We start from the raw sequence: 25,571 nt of genomic DNA on the forward strand, positions 1-25,571 counted from the left end.
TTCCCCTGTTTTATATACAGCACATTCTGTTTATCCATTCATCTGTTGATGGATGCTTCAGTTGTGAAATTGTGAATAATGCCACTATGAACATTGGTGTGCAAATGTCAGCTCAAATCCCTGCTTTCAATTCTTCTGGGTATATACTTAGAAGTAGGATTATTGAATCATATGATAATTCTCTCCTAACTTCTGCAAGGCCCTGCTGAGCTGTTTTCCACAGTGGCTGCATAAGTTTATATTCCTATCATCCAATTTGGGTTCCTTTTCTTGCCTAATTGCTCTGGCTAGAACTTCCAGTTCAATGTTGACTAACAGTTGTGACAGTGGCACCCTCATCTTGTTCCTAATCTTGTTCCTGAAAGATGTCGGTCTTTCAAAATTGAGTGTGATGTTAGCTGTGGGTTTTTCATATATTCCCTCTCACATGTTTAGGAAATTTCCTACTATTCCTAGTTTTCTAAGTGCTTTATCAAGAAGGAAAACTGGATTTTGTCAAATGGCTTTTTTTGTGTCAACTGAGATGATATGAGGTGTATCACATAATTAATTTTCTTATTTTGAACTATCCTTGCATTCCTGGGACAATTCCCACTTATTCATGATGTATAATTGTTCTAATGCACTGTTAGATTTGGTTTACCAGTATTTCATTGAGGATTTTTGCATCTATATTCATGAAGGATATTGGTGTAATTTCTTGTAATGTCTTTTCCTGGCTTTGGTATTAGGATGATGCTGGACTCATAGAAAAAGTTGAGATGTCCCATCATATTCAATTATTTGGAAGAGTTTGAGCAGGATTGTTGTTAATTTTTTTTTTAATTGCAAAAATTTAAAAAAAACAAAATTTTTGAATGTTTGGTAATATTTACCAGTGAAGTCATTGGTCCTAGGCTTTTCTTTTTTTTTTCAATCTATTCAATTTATTTTAACCTTTGTTCCCCCTATTTATTTTTTTAATCCATACTTTTTACTCATTTGCCCATACTCTAAATAAAGGAGCATCAAACACAAGGTTTTCACAATCCCACAGTCACATTGCAAAAGCTATATCATTATACAATCGTCTTCAAGAAACATGGCTACTGGAACACAGCTCTACAGTTTCAGGTACTTCCCTCTAGCCACTCTAATACACCATAAACTAAAAAGGAGATATCTGTATATGTGTAAGAATAACCTCCAGGATAACCTCTAGACTCTGTTTGAAATCTCTCAGCCACTGACACTTTATTTTGTCTCATTTCTCTCTTCCTTCTTTTGGTTGAGAAGGTTTTCTCAAACCCCTGATGCCAAGTCCCAGCTCATCCCAGGATTTCAGTGCTACATTGCCAGGGAGGTTTACATCCCTGGGAGTCATGTCCCACGTAGAGGGGGAGGGCAGTGAGTTCACCTAGTCTTTTCTTTATTTGGAGGTTTTGATAATTGATTCAATGTTTTACTTATTGTCTATTGAGATCTTCTATTTCTTCTTGGGTCAGTGTGGATAATTTGTGTGTGTCTAGGGGTTTGTCGATTTCATCTAGATTATCTAATTTGTTGGCATACAATTGTTGATAGTATCCTCTTTTAACCTGTTAACTTTTCAAATATTGATTTATATTACCTTTAAATTAGCTTGCAAGAATAACTCTTTGACATAACGAAACTATCATTGGCGGTTGGAAATGAGCATTAGGATTTAGCAAACTTCTGGTGCATTTGGCACTGTATATCCTTGTGAATATCTTTTTTTATCTCTGACCCCAATTAAAATCTATTTTCAAAATGAAGTTAGAAACATACTTCTGAATCAGTGTCATAAATTAGTAAGCCATTACTATTTTTTAACTTTTTTATTGTATAGTATAACACAAAGCAAAGAAATAAAAAAGCAATAGTTTTCAAAGCACTCTTCAATAAGTGGTTATAGGACAGATCCAATAGTTTCTCATGGGCTACCATACGAGTCTCTCATATTTAGCTGCTCCAGAATATAGGAGGCTGGAGGGCTTAAATATTTTCTTATCTCACAATCAACTTTTTTCCTTCTTTTTTGTGAAAAATAACATATATACAAAAGAGCTATAAATTTCAAAGCTCAGCACCACAATTAGTTGTAGAACATATTTCAGAGTTTGACAGGGGTTACAATTTCACAATTGTAGGTTTTTACTTCTAGATGCTCTAAAATACTGGAGACTAAAAGAGATAACAATTTAATGATTCACCATTCATATTCATTTGTTAAATTTATCTTCTCTGTATAACTTCACCATCGCCTTTGATCTTTCCATCCCTCTCTTTAGGGATGTCTGGGCTATGGCAGTTCTAAATTTTTCATATTGGAAGGATCTGCCACTAATATGGGATAGGGAGATGGAACTATCTGATGTTCTGGAGAGGCTGGGCTAGGTTTCAAGACTTATCTGAACCTGGGACCCATCTGAAGGTTGTAGGTTTCTGGAAAGTTACCCTAGTGCATGGAACCCTTGTGGAATCTTATATATTGCCCTAGGTGTTCTTTAGGATTGGCTGGAATTTTTCTGGTTGCAGGTTGGCAGGTTGTGATAGGTAGCAAGGTCTACCTGAAGCTTGCATAAGAGCAACCTCCAGAGTAGCCTCTCGACTCTATTTGAACTCTCTCTGCCACTGATACTTTATTGATTGCACTTCTTTTCCCCCTTTTGGTCAGGATATAATTGTTGATCCCATGGTGCCAGGCCTGGATTCATCCCTAGGAGTCCTCTCCCACGTCACCGGGAAGACCTTCACCCCTGGATGTCTTGTCCCACGTAGGGGGGAGGGCAATGATTTCACTTGCAGACTTAAGCTTAGAGAGATTTGAGGCCACACCTGAGCAACAACAGAGGTTCTCCATAAGTAACTCTTAGGCATGCCTATAGGCAGTCTAAGCTTCTCTGCTACCTACATAAGCTTCATAAGAGTAAATCTCATGATTGAGAGCATGGCCTATTGATTTGGGTGCCCCTAAAGTTTGACACAGTATCAGGGGATTCCCTAATTGTAGGGTTTAATAGTTCCATATTCTTTCTCCCCTCCCTCAGGGAACTTTGCCGATACTTTTTGATTATCTTCCTAATATGCTCTAAGTAAAACATTATTTTTAAAAACAATGAAATATTCTATTACAGGGAGAGCAAAAACAATTTTTACCTCTGAGGAATAAAATAAACATTTTAATAAAATATTAATTTCCTCTCTATCTCCTTTTAATTTCTATTTTTGGAACATTTTATAATATTCATATACTTTTAGTCATTTGTGTGCATCGTTTAGAAGTAAGTAAATATACTAGAGAGTCATGCCTAAGCATTTTTATTAATAGGGTGAGCTATCAAAAAGGTCTGGAGACCATTGCTTTAGAGAGATAAAATTGGGCTCATATATGAGATAAATGAAGAAAAGGACAAAAGATGTGAGGATGATAGACTAGCCAGGTATCTCTCTAATATTCCAGGCCAGTGGTAATAAGGGGCTGAATTAGGTGGTGACATTTTGAATGGAAGGAACATATTCAAGAAAAAAGAGGTAATGAGAAAACAGAAGCTTTGAGAACTAGTGGCATGTAGAAAACATGGGAGAGGAAAATGTCAAAGATTCCAAGGTTTTCAAACTTGAATAATTAGGACTAGGATGATATATAATTACTAAACTGAGATGAAGAAAAAGTTATTATGGGATAAAATAATGGCTTTTGTTTTAAGTGTTTTAAATTTAAGTGCCTTTTGGGATGTTAAATGAAAGGATCAAAGGAGCAGTTGAAAATAAGATATTGCATGACAATGGCTAAAAATTATTTTTTGGAGAAATTTTTACAGTCCATACATTTTACAGTTCTCACATACATTACTGTAAAGATAACATGCATTCACAGGAACCAACAGATTTTACTTCTTAAAATATGAACACTCTTTGGAGGCGCACACATCTTTCTAATTTCTTCAAGGACTTCCCAGTGTGGCAGAAGAACTATAATAGCATTTGAAGAACAAGGGAGAGAGAACACAATGGATTACAATGCAGACACCGCCTTGGGCAAATTCAGGTTCCAAATTTTACTCTACCATTTAACAGTAATGCAACTCTGGAGATTTATTTAATCCTCCTAAGGCTTAGTCCCCTCATTAGTAAATGATGGCATAATAATAGGACTTATTTTACAGAGTTATTATGAGAATTAAATGAGCTTATATATGCAAAGTGCTTATTGCTGTGCCTTGTACAGTTAGCAATTAAATAAAGATTAATTCTAATGAATTGTCTGGTTACTGTAGTTCTTGAAAAGCAAATCAAGAATTGCTTTGGTTTACTAAAGCTGCCAGAGTGCAATATACCAGAAATGGGTTGGATTTTATAATGGAGATTTATTAGCTTACAAATTTACAGTTTTAAGGTGGTGAAAATATCCAAATTAAGGCATCAATAGGATGACATATTTTCTAAGAAAAGCTTCTGACATCTGGAACACCTCTGTCCCATGAGAAGGCACAAGGCCAGCATCTGCTAGTCTTTCCCAGGTTTCCTTACTTTAAGCTTCTGGCTTCAGTGACTTCCTCGCTCAGCTTCTGTGGGTGTGTCCTGGTCTCTGAGTTTCTCTGAGCTCTCTGAGCTTTTTCTGGGTGTCCTTTATCCTCTCATAAAGGATTCCAGTAAAAGGATTAAGACCCACCTTGAATAGGATGGGTCACATCTCAACTGAAATAACCTAACCAAAGGTCTACATCTCCAAGAATAGATGAAAAGAACATGGCCTTTTCTGGGATAAATAACAGTTTCAAACCAATGAAACTACTGTGTTATCCTTTATCTCAGCCTGCTAAACCATATTCTACACACTCATATGCACAAACACAAAAAATAAAAGTTATTCGGAGTTTTTGGTGCCTGAGTTGCGAACTAAGACAGAACAGAAAAATTACTGTATTTGGATCATACCTCTAATAATAGTTATTATCCTTATATCTCTATGGAATTTTGTGGTCACAGAAATTATATACACATTGAGAAAAGAAAACAGAGATCTACCATACATATACTTGATGTCTCCAAGGTAGAGAATAGAGTAAATGGAGCATTAAAACATTCAAAGAGAAATGTACAATTTCCTGGAATGAAGAACAGAATCTACAAATTCAAAGAATATTCTATATTTTAGGAAAGATTAACAGAGAAGCATAAAGTAGGGCATAGCCACATGCAGAGACTAAATTTCATATACTAAGTGTCCAATCCTATGGGTAACTAGGCAGAAAACACAAATCACTTGTAATAGGAAGAGAGAGAGCTGGGCTCAAATTTATTCAGAGCAATGGTTCATGCCAGAAGATGATTGAGCAATAGACTTCTAGAGAAAAACTAATGTGATCCAATAGTTTTATATCCGGTCAAATTTCCACCAGTGCATAAAGGCAACCAAAATACAGTGTCAAACATGGAAAGGCATGGCTCAGGTAAGATATCACATATGAATACTTTTTGAAAAAGCTACTGATGATGGGAAATCCAGCCAATTAAGTTATTTCAGAATGAAAAACTAGGGAATGGGGAAAATATAATATGAACAGGACTAGTCATAAAATCTGAGTCTATGTAACTCTAGAACTATGGTGAAATATTACAGATATTACAAAATAGGACCTACATGTCTGAACAAAGAAGAGCTGCCAAGCAAACTGAGGAGGACCTCTGTGTAGCCAGCGGTGTGGCCTGGCATAGGGTATCAGAATCTGAGCAAGGTGCCTTGGTGCAAAGTGTTGGAGCCTATGCAGATGAGAAGAGTGTCTGCAGAGGGGGTAGCATTGGCAGCCCAGTGTCTGAGCCAGATGATGGAGGGTGTCTGTGCATCGGAGTGACTTGGCAAGCACAAGTCAAGGTGAGAAAGGTATCCAGGTGGCAATACAGCCTGGCATAGGGTATAAGAACTTGAGTAGAGTGAAGTAGAGTGAATCCCATGAAGGGGCATAAAAATGCTTTTTGTGCTTATTTGGGATTCTTCTGAAATGTGCCTTAACATATAAGATTACCTGGGGGAAAATGACATAGAAAATATGTTTAAAGTATTATTTGATGTATATGCATACAAATTCAAGGAAAGTCATATTAATCATATGACACTGATTCCTTTCAACTATGTCTTGTTTTTTTAATACATAAATAACTTTGGAATGCGTCATTAAGGATCTTTGTCATGCTAATTTAATAACGTATTTTAGGGCGACTTAAAGAATACTGTCGACTAATGTAGACTGTGAATTCCTGGACCACCTCAATCTACAATGCCCACCCATTTCTTTCATCACCACTGCCTAAGCAGACAATGAAGTTTATTCACTGTTCAGGCTCCTAGAATCTTTTGGGACTCCACACAAAGGTTAAACCTTGGAACCAACTATGAAGTTCTTTGTGGTTTCACACTTGTTACATTTTCTTCTCACCTTGCCACCTCCCACACAAACTTCTCCTCCTCTGCAGCATCAAGCTTAGATTGCTATACTTCCTGCCTTCTGGGAAACCACAGCCGCAAGGGCTTCTGCTGGTGAAGCCAGCACCCCTTTCAAGGCATGCTAATTAAAACCTAGGTGCAGGACAGCCGCAAGTACCTTATCTGATGTCAGGGAGAGGAGAACATTATGTTTCTCCAGCCGTCTCTCACTTTCATCCTCAGTTAGAGAGGCTTCTCTAGCCTCCAGTCTTCCAGTAATAGTCTATGAACTTTAAAAAAGATACATTATTGTGGTGAAATACATAACATAAAATTTGTCACTTGAACCATTTTTAAGTGTACAATTCAGTGGTACTAGTTACGTTCACAATGTTGTGCAACCACCACCACTCTCTCGTTAAAAAACGTTTTCATCACCCCAGACAAACACTGTACCCATTAATCAGTAACTCCCCAATTCCCCACCCCTCAACCCTTGCAAGGTTGCCAGGTTAGCTAAGTGCTCATCTGCTTTCTTTCTCTATGAATTTGCTTATTTTAGGTATTTCATATAAGTGGTATCATACAATATTTGTTCTTTTGTGCCTTGCTTATTTCACTTAATGTTTTCAAGGTTCTTTCATATTGTAGCATGTATCAAAACATCATTTCTTACTTAGGGCTGAATAATATCCCATTGTATATATACACCAACCACATTTTGCTTATACATTTCATCTAGCGATGGATATTTGGGGTGTTTCCATCCTTGTGGTTATTGGGAGCAATGTGCCTGTGAACATTTGTATATAAGTATCTGTTTGAGTCCCTATTTTCAATTCCTTTGGATGTATACCTAGGAGTGGAATTGCTGGGTAATATGGTAATTCTACATTTAAACTTTTTGAGGAACCACCAAACCATTTCCTACAGAGACTGCACTGTTTTTCATTCCCACCAGCAAAGCATGTGTTCCAATTTCTTGACAGCCTTGCCAACACTTGTTATTTTCCTTTTTTAAAAAAAAAAAAATAACATCCATCCTAGTAGGTGTGAAGTGGCATATTATTATATTATTGCAATTTTTATTTCCATTTCTCTATGTGTTTATCGGCCATTTGTATATCTTCTTTGCAAAAATGTCCTCTGCTTGCTTTTTAAATGTTGTTATCTACGGAACATTTTTGCAAGCTATTCTTCTATAAGTGAATAAAAACATGTTTCCAGGACACAAGAAATGTCACATTGGGTTAAAATAATGGTTCGATGAATTCAGGATTTTTATCACTGTGGTGCGACCAACCCACACTTTGCACATTTTGTGGCTGTCTGCAGGTAGCAGTTCTAAATTCTGTTCTCTAAACTGTTGGTCATATGGGAATACTTTTTTAAAAATTAGTCTGTGATGGAATAGAAAGAATAAGAATAATGTCATTTTTTGGAAAGCCTGTCTTTTATTCTGGGACTATGTCTTTTTCACATTTTTAGTTTAAAAACTATCCTTCTTTTTAGGAAATGCAGGTGACAGTAGGTTGCCGCTTGTTTTCAGTATCTTTAGTTGGCAAAGTAAATTGTGGGCAACCTATATCAACCCCTGTACAACTTTTTTATCAATATCTTTCTTTTCATTGAGGTATAATTTATACAATAAAATGCATAGATTTAAAGTGAACCATCTGATGAGTTTTGTAATTGCCACTCTAACCGAAATACAGAACATAGCTAATACCCCAGTATGTTTCCTTGTGTCCCCTGTAGTCTTTCCTCCTACCAGCCACCATTCTGATTTTTGTCACCATAGATTTATTTTACCTGTTCTAAAACTTACTATAAATGGAACTATATGGTATGTACATTTTTTTTGTCTGGCTTATTTTGCTCAACATAATGTTTTTGAGATTCATACATATTTTGTAATTCATTCTTTTTTATTGCTAAGTGTTATTCTATTGTATGACTACACCACAATTTGTTTATCTATTCTCATTTGGGTTGCTTCCAGTTTTTGGATGTTTGTTTCTATTTCTCTTGGGTGAATTCCTAGGACTGGAATTGCTTTCATAGGAGAGATGCATGTATACATTTATTATAAACTGACAAAGAGTTTTCGAAAGTATATTGTTATTATTATTATTATTATTTGCATGGGCAGGCACCGGGAATCGAACCCAGGTCTCAGGCATGGCAGACAAGAGTTCTGCCACTGTCCAAAGTGCATTTTTAAAAACCATTTTACAAAGTATGAGAGTTCCGGTTTTCCACATTCTCACCAACACTGGGTACTGTCAATTAAAAAATAAATTTCACCATATTAGTGGGTGTATGGTGGTACTGTGCAACTTTTTGTAAATTCCCCCAGGCAATTAATTTCAGGAACTATTTCCAGATGGCTTTACTATAACAGGACTCTTTGGATAAAAATTAAAGAAACACAACTTAAATTAGCTTACACAGAAAGCAGAATTTATTGCCTCCTACAGCCAAACCATGGAGGGCAGAGGTAGAGCTCCTCTGCGGAGTGACTGGAACTACCTTCAGATACCTGTGGCCATGTATTCTCTCCTCCCTGCCTCTCTCTGCATGGTGGCTTCAGTCTCATGATTCAATTGTCTCTACTAAACTGGAATTTTGTCTTCAGGCAAGTCTAGGCTTTCATTCACACAACCTCCAATTGAATGGGGAAGAATGTGTCTTCCCACCAGTTCCAGTGAGAGAGCTCTAGTTATCCTGGCTTGAGACATAGACCACCCCAAACCAGTCAGCTTGGGAGGAGACCAGGCTGGGTTGTGTACCTGACCTGAGGCTGTGGTTGAGTATCCCCCAGCAGAACCACGCTCCGAATGGGGGAGGGGTGGCTCCCAGAGACATAGAGTACAGTTTGAGGCAGGTGAGACAACAAATGTCTATGTTTACTGGAATCAATATTCTTCAATTCAGTGACAACTACATGTCAGGGATATAGCCCAGACACTCCTAACTTCAGTTAACTCTATGGGCTTATCTGATCCATTCATGGGCTTATTCTATTTAGGTTTTAGGCTTTTGATCTCTCAGCGAGGGAAGTAAATCCTATCTGGGTCTCCTAGCAGGCCTATCCCACCTGGCTAACCTGGTGACATTCTCACTTTCCATATTCTCCTTTGGCTACTTAATCCTTGCCTTTGGAACCCAACCCTACTCAGTTAGCTTTAAACTTTTAACTATGTATTGGCTTTTGACTTCTCTTCCATTTCCCAGCTTTTAACTTTTGAATCTTTCTGTATTTCTGTTCAATTCCCAGCTTCCAAGCCTATTTATTTTGGCTATTGGAAGTTGTGCTGGTTTGGAAATGTTATGTGTCCCAGAAAAGCCTATTTCTTCTAATCCAATTTTGTGAGGACAGACCTGTTGTTGGCTGGGATCTTCTGATTAGGTTGTTTCCAGGGAGATGCTCATGGACCAACTCCGCTCATTCAAGTGAGTCTTAATCCGCTTACTGGAGTCTGTTAAGAGGAAGGCATTTTGGAGAAAGCACAGATGCTTGGAGAGCCATCACAGAGAACAGAGAGATGAAACTAGGTGAAGGATGCTTGATGGACCCGCAAGAGCTGAGAGAGCCTTTTTTTTTTTTAAACAAAAACAGAAAAAAATATTTTACATACCATACCCCTTACCCCTTGCTTTCATTAATCACTAGCATTTCAAACTAAATTTATTTTAACATTTGTTCCCCCTATTATTTATTTTTATTCCATATATTCTACTCATCTGTTGACAAGGTAGATAAAAGGAGCATCAGACACAAGGTTTTCACAATCACACAGTCACATTGTGAAAGCTATATCATTATACAATCATCATCAAGAAACATGGCTACTGTAACACAGCTCTACATTTTCAGGCAGTTCCCTCCAGCCTCTCCATTACATCTTGAATAACAAGATGATATCTACTTGATGCACAAGAATAACCTCCAAGATAACCTCTCGACTCTGTTTGGAATCTTTCAGCCATTGACCCTTTGTCTCATTTCCCTCTTCCCCCTTTTGGTGGAGAAGGTTTTCTCAATCCCTTGTTGCTGAGTCTCAGCTCATTCTAGGATTTCTGTCCCATGTTGCCAGGAAGGTCGACACCCCTGGGAGTCATGTCCCACATAGAGAGGGGTAGGGTGGTGGGACTGCTCGTTGTGTTGGCTGGAGAGAGGGGCCACATCCGAGCAACAAAAGAGTCTCTCTTGGGGGTGACTCTTAGGCCTAAATTTTAAGTAGACTTGACCTATCCTTTGTGGGGTTAAGTTTCATATGAACAAACCCCAAGACTGGGGGCTCTGCCTATAGCTTTGGTTGTCCACACTGTTTGTGAGAATATCAAGAATTCAACTTGGGGAAGTTGAATTTCTCCCCGTTGAGAGAGCCATTTTGAAACCAGCCCAGGAGAAGAGGGCCAGCAGATGTTGCCATGTGCTTTCCCATTAAACAGAGGAACCCAGATGCTGGTGACCTTTCTTGAGTGAAGGTATTCTCTTACTGGTGCTTTAATTTGGACATTTTCATGGCCTTAGAATTGTAACTTGTAACATTCAAAATCACCTTGTGAGAAACAGAATCTACCAGCCAGTGATTTTTGGAGATGAAGAAGGAAAATGCCTCCAGGGGAGCTTCATGAAACAGGAAGCCAGAGAAACTGTGACTGCGTTTACCATTTACCTTTCCACTTGAGAGAGAAACTGTGAACTTCATCAGCCTTCTTGAACCAAGGTATCTTTCCCTGGATGCCTTTGATTAAACGTTTCTATAGACTAGTTTTAATTGGGACATTTTCTTGGCCTTAGAACTGTAAACTAGCAATTTATTAAATTCCCCTTTTTAAATGCCAAAAAAAAAAATCACCTTTGTAAATGCTAATGCATTTCTGGTATATTGCATTCTGGTAGCGTTAGCAAACAGAAACAGAAGCTATGTTCCAGCCCAGCACAACTCAGACCAAAGAACATCAGACAGAAGATTACCCACGAATTTAATTAGGAGCTTATGGACAGGAGGAAAATCTTCCAATAGCGGCTGTTTTGGGAAATGAAAAGTCTGCACTCCACCCAAATTCGAGAAAGAGAGAGAGAGAGATGCCCAGGAATGGCTTATAAAGTTTAAATCTTGTGATATTTGGTTACAACGGAGTTTCAGCAGACTCTTGTGAGATTTAGTTATTAGGGGAGGGGATTTTTACATTCTTTGACCTTTAATGTCTGTCCGGGTCATGTAGGCGACTATGTAACTTGCTCTCAAAATGCAGGAGGAGATGGGCCCTGGGCCATGGGTCCTCACCAGCCATACCCACACAGCTGACTACATTGACCATCGGTAGGACATTGCGTTCGTTAATGTGTATAAGCAACATTAGAACATTTCTTAGGAGTTCCCTACACAGACATAAATCCACAAAGTGAGACCACCATGGCTAAGAGTGGGAATTAAATCATTCCACTGATAACTGATGAAACCTGTGATTTCAACCTTCAGTGAGATGATTCTCTTCCTGATTTTTCTGATATGATAATACCCTGCCAGGCCATCAGGGTATTCCATGCAGTTCAATTCGCAGGGGTCAAAGTCCAAGGCAGGCCAGTGGCACCCTATAGTGGCAGTTCAGTGCACACTTGGCATTAAGATCTATTGTGCATGTAAGTTACCACAGAAGACTATTGCAGAAAGATATTTGTTATGACACGAAGGACAAAAAGAATACATGCAAAATTTTCAATAGTAGACAGATATGACAACTTTCCCCCCTGCAATTGCAGGGAGCTTTCTGAAGTTAAATCCACAGTTATCCTGGGCATAATAAGTATCCAGAGTCATACATACTGAGCCTTGGGGTATGGAGGGTCCCGGGTTGGCTGTACATACAACTTCTGGCATTTTGTGTATTAACTGTGCATGTATACTTAAATTTTGAGTGACTCCAATATCCCAGGCACCCTGGATTACAAATAGCATGGCTGCATTGGCCTGGAGCACAGCCAATCGACCTTATTTTCCCCAATTTCTAATGCTTGTTGCATAGGCAAAGTAGGTTATGTGCATTGCCTGGTTGTGCATTGGCTGTAGCATTGCTGGTCTTTTTACCTGAACCCACAACGCCTGTATGAGCCCTGCCATTACCTGTTCAATAGGGGTGGGAGCAGCTGCTCGGGGCATGAATTGAAGCTGATGTGGGCTGGATACAACCGGCAAGTCCACTACTGCAGAGATTGCTTTACCCTCGATGTCCTGTTTTACTATGCAACCATTCAGCAGCTTTATGTGATATCGGCTTTAGGCTATTAATTTTTGCTAAATCATCTGCTTCAATATTGGCAGGTAAAGAATCAGTGTTATGGGCAGAGACATAAAACATGGTTGCCTTTCACTGTGACAGGTAGTCCAGATGTCTTCCCACATTTCTTTTCCCCATAAGGGATGGCGGACGACAGTCCATTGCTCTTGCTTCCATGTGGCCAACCACACTATCAGGCCCCAGTACACTGCCCAGTTGTCAGCACAAATAGTTAATGCATCTCCTGGTTCGTGAACAATGACCATCCATACAGCTTTAATTCAGCCCATTGGCTGCTTTGCATAGTCCCAGTTTCCCACCATGTAGTATCCATACTAGATTGCACAGCTCCTGCCAGCCAGGTGGCAGCTGATCCATCAGTGGACCAGGCAGACTCAGGTATACTGTCGCATCCATCAACGGCGGGCAGAAAGACAGAGACCTTGGGAGGATCAGTAGGGAGGGTTGAGTGTTGTTCTTCTACATAGGAAACTGGTCTCAGGATATCTTGCATTTTTGCACTTAAGGGGCTGTTGTTGATAGTGCTGTGCTGTAGCAGGTAAGCTTTCCATTTCATTAATGAGCCCAGTTGTACACTGCCAGTGTTCCATATCCACCCCTGTATAGGGATGGGTGTTCTTAATTTCACAGGGCATTTCTGAGTTAGTCCTTCAACTTGCAGTAAGGCATTATAGGCAGAGAACAGTTGTTTTCCTAAGAGATTGTACCGCATTTTAGCTCTTTTAACTCGCTTTGTTTGTTGCCTTTGCCACAAGTCCCACCCAAAGCCAATATTGGTACTGGCCATATCTAATTCACAAGGCATATCTGTGCCCAACCCCCCATAAAGTCTGAGTCAGTGTGATAGCCCATCTGACTTTTTCAAAAGCAACCTGCTGGGAGGTATCCCCATTCCCAGGGATATATTTTCCTAATCAAAACATACACAGGTTTTAACATTTGGGCAGAGTGAGGAACAAAGTTTTCGAAAACCCCGACAATCCCGAGAAAGCCATGAGTGGTTTTGGTATATGCAGCATAGGAAAACATTGTACCCTTTCAATTAACATAAAAGGAATAAATTTTGCCTTTCCCAACATATAATACCCAAGAATTTGACAGGGCAGCCAAGGCATGACAGTCCACCCTAATCAATTGTCCATCCTTAGCTGTTAAGATGAAATAGCAATGAGCCTGAGGCTTTTTTCAATTTTAGAAGAGTTACTGATTAACATGACATTATCAATGTAATGAAATAGAGTCACACCTTTCCACTTATCCAACTCCTTTGTTATTAGCCCACGGCAGATGGTCAGGCTATGTGAATAGCCTTGTGGAAGTGCAATGATAGTCCTCTGTTCCCCCAGGTGAGGGCAAAAATGGGTTGACCGGCCTTATTTAAGGGACTTCCATTTTAGGGTGAATTAAAGACTATCTAGAAATATAGAAGTTGGGAGGCAATATGACCCAAATCATAAAGATATAACTTCAGCAATTGAGCATTAATTTCTTGCGGTAAAGAGGCAAAGGAAATACAGCATACAAATGTGGCGTCACTCCAAATTTCTTTTTGCTCCTTTTTATTATCAGATAAAGAATCTACAGGATCCCCTAAGGGGAAGTCAGGATATGCCCTCTTACTATAATATACCACCATGCTAATATTTCTAAATTCTTGTCTACAATGCATAGCCTCTCATTCAATGCATTCTCCAAATTTACTGATTTCTCTGTCTTTCTGAAACAGTCCACTGCCCGGCCCCCGAGGATAAATGGATTTCTCTGGCTACCTTGAGGCAGCCTGCCATAGTTGGCTGTACCGCACACAACAGCCAACTGACTGCATTGCAGTCAAGCAAATCAGTGATGCTTTCCCAGACCAAGGGAGCATGCCACCCCAGGATTACCCCCACAGGATCCCCCTTCCCCAGACTCATGTTCTCTATGGTTGGTGGCTCTTTGGTCTCCTGGCTAGCTCACCAAATGTTCCAGGCTAGCACAACCCCAAGACCAAAGGATATGAGACAGAAGATTGATTACCCATGAGTTTAATTAGGGGGTTATGGACAAGAGGCAGAGCTTCCCCAGTGGTGGCCAATTGGGAGATGAAAGTCTGTACTCCACCCAAAGCCAAGAAAGAAAAAGAGAGAGGGAGCCATGCTCGGGAATAGCTTATAAAGCTTAACAGTCTTGTGAGATTTGCTGACAATGGAGTTTCAGCAGACTCATGTCAGATTTGGTTATTAAGGGAGGGCTTTTTTTTAAAAAAATTACATTCTTTGACCTTTAATATCTGTCCCAGTCATGCGGGTGGCTGAGTGACTTGCTCTCAAAATAGAGGAGGAGGCGGGGCCCAGTTTCTGGGTCCTTACAAGCTGTCACAGGAACTTACTTTCCTCTCTGGCCTTGACTCTCTTGCTTTTCTCTGGACCTTTCAATAACCAAGGTCTGCCTGATTTATCAGTACCCCAGGTGTTCTAGTTTGCTAGCTGCCAGAATGCAATATACCAGAAACAGAATGGCTTTTAAAAGGGGAAAGTTGATAAGTTGCTACTTTACAGTTCTAAGGCCAAGAAAATGTCCCAGTTAAAGCGAGTCTATAGAAATGCCCAATCTAAGGCATCCAGGGAAAGATACCTTGATTCAAGAAGGCTGATGAAGTTCAGGGTTTCTCTCTCAAGTGGAAGGGCACATGGCAAACACACTCAGAGTTTCTCTCTCATCTGGAAAGGCACATGTTGAATATGGTCAGGGTTCCTCTCTCATCTGGAAGGGCACAAGGTGAGCATGGTGTCATCTGCTAGCTTCTTCTCCTGGCTTCCTGTTTCATGAAGCTCCCAGGAGGCATTTTCCTTCTTCATCTCCAAAGGTCGCTGGTTGGTGGACTCTGCTTCTTGTGGCTATGTCATTCTCTGCTCTCTCAGAAATCTCTCATTCTCCAAAATGTTTCCTCTTTTATAGGGCTTCAGAAACTAATCAAGACCCACCCAAATGGGTGGAGACATGTCGTCACCAAATCCAGCTTAACAACCACTCTTCATTAAATCACATGTCCAGGGAGATGATCTGATTACAGTTGCAAACATACAGTATTGAATAGGTATTATTCTGCCTTTATGAAATGGGATTTTGATTAAAACACGGCTTTTCTAGGGAACATACATCCTTTCAAACCAGCACACTAGGCTTTAGTCTCTGGACTCTTTTGGTATGTGAATTCAGTTTCAAGAAGTGACCTCTAATTCTAGAGTTCAAGGACATGGTGGAAAAGGCCACACTTGCTGAAGTTATGTCTTTATGATTTGGATCATACTGCCCCCCAACTTCTATATTTGTAGCTAGTCTTTAAAATATGTAATGCTTTAATTCACTCTAAAATGGAAGTCATTCTGACCCTCTAATATTTTGGCGTTCCCCAAATCTTCTCCAGATCTCATAGCACAACTATGAAAAGTTCGTTCAGCATCCTGATACAATAGCCTAATGATTTTTGGCATTTTATCAACAAGTAGGCTGGCCCCTTTTTCAAAATATTATTTTCCTCTGTTGCCATCCCATCCTTATGACACTCACTAACAACCATGGGAGCTACCAGAAATTGGAATGAGAAGAACAGCTACAGAAGCGAGAAAGGCAAGGGTCATTCTTTCATGAGCTTTTCAAGGGCAGGGACAATATTTATGGCTGTGTCATCCTTAAGGCACCAGCAAAGCAGGAGCAGCACAACGAGAATAAGAGTGAGGGAAACATTCCTATTTAATTAACATAATCTGAATTTGTAATCTCCAAATGTAGAAAGTAGCTATTTTAATTTTAGCATACATACATGTTATGAGTTCTTTTGAAAAATAAACTTTATTTTGAATTTTTGGAGGAAGGGGCCAGCATAATCTCTTCAGTGGTTAAGGTCTTTGAGACTTTTAATCTGGCCCTAATTTGTTTCCTTCACCTATGTAGGCCCAGAGCCGCCTTCTGGGCCTGGCATAGAGACTACTTGATCAAGATCTATTGGATAAACTAATAAATGGATGGAAGACCTTTCAGGGTTGATGTTGCTGGAAGGTGGGCTAAATGTGGCAGGGATATTGGTGTTGAAAACAGCATAACGGAGCCTGACTGGAACATCTGCTGGGGTGCCCCTAGAGATCTGCGGTAATTTCCATACATTCTGCTTTATCTTTGGTTGCATCAATTCACCCTGTTTTATCTGGCTTCATTGTCCATTTTTTTTCCTTTCTTTGGGTGCTGAGAAAAGTGTTTCCAGCATATAAGCTAATAATTGCTTCCTTATGAAGGTCATTTAGCAAAACCACTGCCCTGTTCTGCATCCCTGGTACTCAAGGGTCTCCCTGAGAGCTTTGGCTCTTGTGTAGGCTTGCAGCATTTCTGCAGCTGCTTTCTAAAGTGCTATAATTCTCCTTGCACCAATTTTCATCCAGACTTAGAACAGAGAGATGGCTGCAGATTGTTCCCAGAAATAGCACCAATCTCTTCACCTTCTGGAGCTTCAGCTTGTACTTTTGAGATGGAGTCCAGCTGGCTGGGTGTGAATGTGCTTTGTTTATTCAGTCTTGGCAAGTATTTTCATCAAAATTAAGAGGTTGGAACTGCTGACTGCCAGGGCATCCTTGGTAACTGAACACTTGTCTGGTTAGGGTATGATCTGTGACCTGGGACCTTTCTGCAACAGTGTACAGTCCCAATTTTTTGCTGTTTTATTGAAGGATGTCCTCTGATCTAAAAATACCATACTACATCTGGGCAAGAGAGCAGTTGGTCTGAAGTTTGAATTTGTTACTAGAATCTAGGGCCAGCCTTAAGCAAACCTGTAAAATAGGTATAAGGTATAAATCAAGTAAAACTGAGCCATATCTAGCTCTGGCTCAGCACAGGGTCACACCCAAAAGAAACCCAAATCCAATTCCCATAAAAGCCTTGAAAAGCAGAGTATGATAAATTTTCACTGTAGTTATCCTGAGGACACCAAGAAGGAGGTTACTGAGCTCATTACAGAGCATAGCATCTCTCTCCCTAAAGTCTCACACTTCTCAAGAGCCTGCCTCCAATCTTCCTGTACTCTCTGACTCCTCCACCCCATGCATGCTCTTTATTACCCTCCCTCCTCTTAAGGGATGCACCAGCATATTTATTTATTGAGGTAAAATCCACATAACATAAAATTAGTCATTTTAAAGTATGCAATTCAGTGGCATTTACTACAGTCACTATTGTGCAACCATCAGCTCTATCTAGGTCCAGAACATGTCATCACCACAAATGGAAACCCCCTATCCATTAAGCAATCACTTCCTATCTGCCCCTGAACCAGCATTTTAAAACACTCCCTAGGTGATTCTAAAAGGCAACCTGGATGTAGAAGCATCAGTTTTCTAGTTCTCAGTGGGGCTTCCTCTATTTACATTTTCAGTCTATCTTGGTGGCTTAGCAGCCAGATCAAAGATCCTCCCTATTAAAACGAGGGCCAGTTTTGTGACAAAGGCACTGGCTTTGGCCATCCAATCCCTCCCCTTTTAGTTTTTCTCTCCCTCTCCTGTACCCAACCCACCTGCATCCCACTCGCAAGGGTCCTTGCTCTCAAGCAGCCTATTAAAAAGTCTTCCATAAACTAAGAATTCCAACCTTTCCCACCCACTCCCTACATGTCCTGCTGACAAGATCCCAAGGTATTTGATATCACTTCCTGCAGTTTGTGCCTTTTAATCCTAGGAGAAGCCTATGAGACTCAGAGGAACCCCTCTACTGGATACTAGATAGATGGTGTTGGGGAGGGGAAGGAACTGTTTGGGGAATGAAGAAGACCTTCTCAGTTACTTCTTTACCTATGAAAGAGGCAGACACTGAAAAAAATATAGGGTTTGAAAGTGAAAGATGGTATGGTTCTAGGCATCAGTTACTTAACCTCTCAGAGGCTGTATTCTTAACTATAAAATGAGGATAACACTAAACTCAAAGAGTTGTATTTCAATAAGTTGCAATCATAGACACTGATTCTGATGGAAGATGAATTTATTAAATGGATATTGGGTGGTCACAGAATTGCTAGGAGGGTCGGAAAACCAGAGATGACAGGCACATAGCCGCGATGCCCTAAACCAAGCTGCAGAACTTAGGAAGCTGCTGCTATCGTCATCAGTACCAGCCGCCGCTCTTGCCCTTCCAGCACCACTGGTCCTGGACGTTGGATGTCCTGCTTGCTCGGCTGCCTCAGAAACCACATATCGCTCCCTACTCCCAGTGCACTACAGTCTGAAATAATTATCCACAGTCTTCGCTTCTTGTATCACTGGCTCCCTATTCAAAGGCTATCACAGGTTTACCTGTTTGACCAAACCTAGGCTATAACACCCAGGTCCTGGGCTGCAAAGGAGGCGGGGGGAGGCGAGCCTCTGAATAGCGGGAGGAGGGCCTAGCCCTCCACCAAGATTCATGAGATGGAGCGTTACCCAAATAAAGGGAGGGGTTCAGGAACTGGACAGCCAAAAATAAGGGCACACATTCATGACAGATGGTGAAGACAAGTGAGACAACATATGTGAAAAGCATATACAGTGTTGTGCAGCTATTAGTTATTAGCACTTTGTGCATACTGCTTATTTCACTATATTGCAGCACTTCCTCTTCCCCCTCTCCTCTTTTCTCCCCCTCTCCTCCTCATGTGCTATTGTATCGCCCCAGCTCAGGATGGGGCACACAGTATGTACCTTATAAATGTTTGTGGAGTAAATACAAAGTTTTTCAGCTTTCACTTGTATGAGGAGGCAGGTTGGTAATTATTGGTTGTGCCCCTGGCTTTCATTCATTCCTCTATCGGGGGGAGGAATCTATAGGGTTCAGAGGAATCACACTCTATCCTGGCCCCAGCAATCCCTATGCCAAGCCGATCAGCATATTCCATCTCCCTGGCTACAGTGATCCGCTCAGGGGTAGGTACCTGAGCTGACCTAAGCGGATCCAATCAAAGGGAAACTCAGCAATTTTGTGAAGACAAGGGTGTCTTCTGTTTTCCTGCTGAGTATGAATGAGAAAGCAGGTGGCTTTGGGAGCTCAGGCAGTGTTCTTGGGACCACAAGGGGAGTCAGACTTAGAATAAAGTCAATATTGTGGAAGACAGGGCTGAGAGAAAAAAGAGACCAGGTATTTGGTGACCATTTAGCCACAGGGTGTGTTGTGCCTGAATCCAGATTTAACCTTTGGACTTCTCAGTTATATGAGCCAATAAATTCCATTTATTATTAAAGTCTGAATGAGTCAGGTTTTCTGATTTGTACAACTGAAAGCATCTGATACCTGCTTCCCTCTCTTGTTGCCTGATGAGAAGAAAATTGCTGTCCATTTGATGCTACCTACTGGGAAATACTGATGAAAATCACCATCGTTGCCTCATGATTGGGCAGCAGCATATCCATGCCATAGAAAGAGACTTAATTAAAATTTAAAATAGAATAGATGCCCCCCCCCCAAAATAGAATGGGCCTACCCAACCAAGGGTAAATTTGAGGAGACTTCAATAAACATATTTTATTTCTTACTAGCCTAAAAAGATAAAGACTCCAAAGAAATAAGGGCAAACTATGTAACACACACACATGCACAGAGGAAAAGCATAAAGCAAAGAAAGCAAAATGCATTCCATCTAACCCATAGAGGAAAGAACTGTGGAGTTACATTCTACCTGGCTGTCTTAAGGCAAGTTCCCTAGAAGCACAGCTGAGACAGGGATGCCTGTATGAGTGATTTGTTGAGGGAGTGCTGTTAGGAGAACCAAGTAAGTGATTAAGGGAAGAAAGGAGAAGAACCAAAGAATTGAAAATAGGGATGCAAATACTTTCTTGTGCACCAATTATTTTTTTGTATGCTGTATGGCAGGCTCACGTTTCATTCTTTTATTATATTATTTATTTATTTTTTCATTCTTTTTCCATGTGAGTATTCATTATTGCAGCACGATTTGTTGAATTTTTTGTTTGTTTGGTTGTTTTTTGTTTGTTTTGCTTGTTCGTTTGTTTTTGGGGAAATGCATGGGCTGGGAATCGAACCCGGATCTCCCGCACGGCGAGCAAGAATTCTACCACTGAACTCCCTCACACCCCCCTGCACCAATTTTAATAGCATTGTTTACAATAGCCAAAAGGTAGAAACAGCCCAAGTGTCCAGCAACAGTTGAATGGATAAGCAAAATGTGTTACACCGACATGATGGAATAGTATGCAGCCATAAAGAGGAATAAGGTTCTGATACATGCTACAATATGGATGAACCTTGAAAACCTTGTGCTAAGTGAAATGTCAGACACCAAAGGATGAATATTTTATGATTCTATTTATATGAAAGACCTAGAACAGGCAAACTCATAGAGACAGAAGGTGGATTAAAGGTTACTAGGAGCGGGGGGAGGGGGGAAATGGAGAATTATTGCTTAATAGGTACAGAGTTTCTGTATCTTTTCACTAATCATAAAAGTAATTAATGCCACTGAATTATACATTTAAAAATGGTTATTATGGCAAATTTTATGTTATATAGGTACCACAATAAATTTTTAAAAGAGAGAAATTTTAAAAAAAGATAGGGAAGTGGGTAAGTGTTCTAGTTTGCTAGCTGCTGGAATGCAACACACCAGAGATGGATTGGCTTTCAATAAAAGGGGATTTGTTTAGTTGACGTATAGTTCTTCAGAGGAAAGGCAGCTAACTTTCAACTGATGTTCTTTCTTACACAGGAAGGCACGGGGCGATCTCCGCTGGTCTTTCCTCCAGGCCTCTGGGTTCCAACATCTTTCCCCGGGGTGATTCCTTTCTGCATCTCCAAAAACCTGGGCTAACTGTGAGTGCTGAAATGAGGTATGCTGAGCTACTTGGGCTGTGCTATGTTAAGGTCTCTCATTTAAGCACCAGCCAATTAAATCAAACATCATTCATTGCAATAGGCATGCCTCCTAGCTGACTGCAGATGTAATCAGCAACAGATGAGGTTCACACACCATTGGCTCATGTCCACAGCAAAAGATCTAGGCACCTTCACCTGGCCAAGTTGACAACTGAATCTAACTACCATAGTACGCAAGGGTGAAAGCAGAAATTTTACCTTAGCCTGACTCTAGAGAGAGCTGTGCAACATGCATTGCACCTTAATTTGTCCCATCCAGGGGGCCAAGCTGTTACACCCTGCATCTGCTAGTCATTGGCTGTAGGATGACCCTACTGGGTGCAAGCCATGTGTAACTTCTCAGGCATTTTTTGAGCAAAGCAGCTCCTGTCAGTTAAAGCTAATCTTCTGAATAGAGTGCAGATGTAAACTGCAGCTAGGAGATGAGTACACTGACCTGGGAAAGATCTGGGCAGGGAACCAACAGCATTTGCAAGAACTGAAGTGGTCAAAAATTCCCTTGAAAATTCCCTTAATTACCCCATTTTGAATCTTCATTTCTCTGCTGGTGTGAAAGGATGTATGCACCCTAGAAAAGCCATGTTTTAATCAAAATCCCATTTCATAAAGGTAGAATAATCCCTATTCAATACTGTATGTTTGAAATGTAATCAGATCATCTCTCTGGATATGTGATTTAATCGAGTGGTTGTTAAACTGGATTAGGTGACGACATATCTCCACCCATTTGGATGGGTCTTGTTAAATTTCTGGAGTCCTATAAAAGAGGAAACATTTTGGAGAATGAGAGATTCAGAGAGAGCAGAGAATGCACAGCCAGCGCTTTGGAGATGAAGAAGGAAAATGTCTCCTGGGGTGCTTCATGAAACAGGAAGCCAGGAGAGAAAGCTAGCAGATGACGCTGTGTTCACTATGGGCCCTTCCAGCCGAAAGAGAGAAATTGTGACCATATTCACCATGTGCCTTCTCACTTGAGACAGAAACCCTGAACTTCACTGACCTTCTTAAACCAAGGTATCTCTCCCTGGATACTTTTGATTGGACATTTCTATTGATTTGTTCTAATTGGGACATTTTCTCTGCCTTAGAACTGTAAACTAGCAACTTATTAAATTCCCCTTTTTACAAGCCATTCCATTTCTGGTATATTGCATTCTGGCAGCTAGCAAACTAGAATAAATACACAAAAAAATTTTAAATCATTCTTGCTTTTTGCTGCTTGGAATACATCAGTAAATGTATGAACATTCTAATTGGATGCTGCTTTTTGTATCATCCTTGCCTTCTAATGACAAATTTTGTCAGTTTCTTTAATTCTTCTTTAAGTTGGTGTCTTCAAGATCCTCAGTTAATACTTCAGTTTCTTCCTCCACGGGCACTAACCACATGCCTGGTTATCAGAATAATGCCTTTCATTTCTTTGCTAATGATCAATAAACCCTTAAAATTATCCACATGTTCATTCTGCAGGTTTCACCAACATGCACAACTGTTTTAGGCTTGGTTGCTGTTCTAGTTTGCTAGCTGCCAGAATGCAATATACCAGAAATGGAAGGCTTTTTAAAAAGGGAATTTAATAGGTTGCAAGTTCACAGTTTATAGGCCGTGAAAATGTCCCAATTAAAGCAAGTCTATAGAAATGTCCAATCTAAGGCTTCCAGGGAAAGATACCTTGGTTCATGAAGGCCGATGAAGTTCAGGGTTTCTCTTTCAAGTAGAAGGGCTCATGGAGAACATAGTCAGAGTTTCTCTCTCATCTGGAAAGGCACATGGTGGACACAGTCAGGGGCTTCTCTCTCAGCTGGAAGGGCACGTGGTGAACACAGCATCATCTGCTAGCTTCCTTTCCTGGTTTCCTGTTTCAGGAATCTCCCCGGGAGGCATTTTCCCTCTTCATCTCCAAAGGTCGCTGACTGGTGGACTCTGCTCCTCATGGCTATGTCGTTCTGTTCTGCTCTCTCTGAATCTCCCACTTTCTCCAAAATGTTTCCTCTTTTATAGTATTCCCATAAACTAATCAAGACTCACCCAAACGGGTGGAGACACATCTCCACCTAATCCAGTTTAACAACCACTCTTGATCGAATCACATCTCCAGGGAGATGATCTAATTACAGTTTCAAATATATAGTACTGAATAGGGATTAGAAGAAACGGCTGCCTTTACAAAATGGGATTAGGATCAAAACATGGCTTTTCTAGGGTACATGCATCCTTTCAAACCAGCACAGTTGCTTATCGCAGGCTGAGTTAAGGCAATGAAACTCGAATACGACGGCAGAGGCTTCGGATGGATTTTGCAGATGGGACTTGAGTTTCCAGCCCTGCTGTGTGTCTAGCTCTGGTTAGTGGAGCTTAAAACTAGAACCATTAGGGGTGGCTGCTCTGCTACCCCTCCACATTGTTGTGTTGAATATAATAACATACATGACGACACATGTAAACATAAGGTGGAATTATTACACGGACAATGATGGGCATTTACTTTTCAAATCCCAAACTTATATTCAGATAGTTGCCTTTTGGATTCGGAAATTACTTAATCTCTTACTAGTGTTTCTTGGACCACAAGTTGATAGGATTTGACTTTCTCTTGTCTCTTTAAGACAAGTGATTGCTTGTCTTGTGAGCTAACAATAGGGTCATGAAGACAAGCAGCAAAACTGAACGAAAGCTTTAACTGTGATCCTGAGTATCCCTTTTCTATGTTCATCTCCTCAGGGACCTCCTATTCCTTCAGGCTGGCTGTGGGATTTTCAGAACCTAATTCTTTGCTGCAAGACATGTCTCATTAAAAACAACAACCAACAAAAATCTCTGAAACCTCCTATTCTGTGTCCCATTTGATTTCAGGTCTAGATGACACGTTGGAAAACTGCTGGTTCCCATTAAGTGTCAATGGTTATAAACTGTTACTTTTCATTTCCCTCTTCTACTCTTTGAAATGATTATTTCACATCTTTCTCTTTTTCCTCAAACTTCAACACCTTTTCCCCCATCCTTATTCTCAGTGTTAGCCTTTCTTCCCATTTCACTAAGAAAATAAAAAGCAGTCAACAGAGAACCTCCACCAATTCCCAAGACCTCACCTACACACTTTACGTACTTGTACGCGTTTTTCTGTCTTCTCCTCTGTGACTATAGCCGGTGATCCTACCTGAGACTGATCCCGCCACTTGTGTATTAGAGCCCAACTACTCAAAATCAAAGACATGGCTCTAGGAATTCTCCCCCCTTTCAAATGCATCGCCAAATTTTTTCCCTATCTACTGGATCATTCTAATCAGTGTACTAACAACTTATAACTGCTCCCACTTACGAAACCAGTCCTCTCTTGACCCTTCTTTCCCTTCTAGCTGTTGCTCCATTTTCCTATTTCTCTTTATAGCAGAACTCTTCAAAATCATTATTTCACCAGTTCCACTTCATCTCCATCTATTCTCTGTTGAACCCACCCCACTCAGATTTTCCCTGTACCATACGCCCGGAATTGCTCTTATAATGGTCATCAGCAACTTCTGCATTGCTAAATCCAATAGTTAATTTACTCCTCATCTCAGTAGCAGTTAACACAATTGATCACTCTCTCTTCCTTGAAACACATTCTTCACCTGGCTTCTAAGAGCTCATACTCTCTTGACTTTTTTCCTATGTCAGTGGCCACTCCTTCACAGTTGCTTGTGCTGGTTCCTCCTTCTAGTCCCTAACTCTATACACTGAAGTATAGGTTCAGCCTTCAGATCCCTCTCTTTGCTTCCTTTCTCACTGATGGTCCAGTCTCAAGGACTCAAAAACTAGTATCTCCAGTCCGGCTGTCCTTGAACTCCAGATTTACATATCCAACTGCCTATCTTACTACTTGGATATCTAATAGGTATCTCCGACATTAAGTTCTTGCTCTTTGTCCCCAGACTTGTACTTCTCAAAGTCTTTTTTTACATCCAGT

At 40.4% G+C, this 25,571-nt stretch overlaps 1 long non-coding RNA gene across 1 annotated transcript; it reads left to right on the forward strand.

Moving 5' to 3' along the window:
* The first annotated feature begins 5,733 nt into the window (after positions 1-5,733).
* LOC143686031 (uncharacterized) lies at positions 5,734-24,427 on the forward strand. The gene is made up of 3 exons (XR_013176865.1): positions 5,734-5,878; positions 21,459-21,579; positions 24,347-24,427. It is a non-coding gene; the product is annotated as an uncharacterized LOC143686031 (long non-coding RNA).
* Positions 24,428-25,571: the final 1,144 nt, after the last annotated feature.

The sequence above is a fragment of the Tamandua tetradactyla genome, chromosome 6 (genome assembly GCF_023851605.1).
Source record: "Tamandua tetradactyla isolate mTamTet1 chromosome 6, mTamTet1.pri, whole genome shotgun sequence".
NCBI lineage: Eukaryota > Metazoa > Chordata > Mammalia > Pilosa > Myrmecophagidae > Tamandua > Tamandua tetradactyla.